The following is a 1021-nucleotide window of genomic DNA, read 5'->3' as shown; positions in this document are numbered from 1 at the left end:
GATATCTGTGACATCTGTTCTTAATATTCTAACATCTTTCTTCCATGTACATTTGATAGACAACATACTTTTGGCAGTCTTTGTTATTAGAATTGCCAAAATGTTGATATTAATTTGAGTGCCTTGGTTTTCAATGAGTGCAAGCCAGAATGACTCTTTTCAGAGACTCATCTTTGGAACCAAGTTATTTCTAGAAAGCCAAATGTTTCAACATTCTTTTTAGGTAATCAGAAATAGATTTATAATAGAATAAGGAAATTATTTCTGTTCAGGAACAGTTGTTCAAATATATCTGCTCCCTCATCTTTATTTCTGATCTGTGTATTTTTAAATATAACATTGTGTTAGAACTCCATCCAAGTGCCAGGTCGTGGGATTTTGCTTCACTAGGTACTTAACCCTCCTAAATGCCCGTTTAAAGTGCATTGATATGAGTGTATAAATAGCATTGCGTTAAGAGATTTTCTGAGACTTAGATGTTACAGTGTTGAGCACTGTGCTGTGCAGTTTCAGAAGTCTGAGCACAAAGTGAAAAGCTCGGCCAGGAGTTAAGTACCAGGGCTTCTTATACAACATGTGAGAAGCCCCCTCTGAAAGATCTGTGTGAAGTCCAGATGACACCAGAAAGCGAAAAGAGCGCCAAGAAGGAAGTACCTCCAGGGACTCTGGATTTGCAGTCTGACAGGAGAAAGGTTCCTAGGTATTTCTTTTCAGAAGTTAGGTGACTATAATTTCTCTGAAATCACACCATCCAACGATTAGGTGACGGTACAATTCAGCTGAAGCCCTTTATTGCAGAAAGCCTATTCCCTTCAAGTCTATTTCTTGTACGTCTTTGAAGAATTCATTAGCCACAGGCCTCCAAACTATTCTGTACTGCTGTAAGCTTATCTCCTCTGGGGAAGCAGTTAGCAAGCCTCAAGGAGAGGTTAGAAACCCAGGCCGTGTTTTTCCTATTTGTCACGTGGAAGGGAAAGATTAGGTTCTAGTCACTCTTCGAAGGATTATTATGGTGGACAAG

This window comes from Cariama cristata, unplaced genomic scaffold (assembly GCF_000690535.1).
Source record: "Cariama cristata isolate BGI_N322 unplaced genomic scaffold, ASM69053v1 scaffold20377, whole genome shotgun sequence".
NCBI lineage: Eukaryota > Metazoa > Chordata > Aves > Cariamiformes > Cariamidae > Cariama > Cariama cristata.
This window is presented reverse-complemented; position numbering follows the sequence as displayed.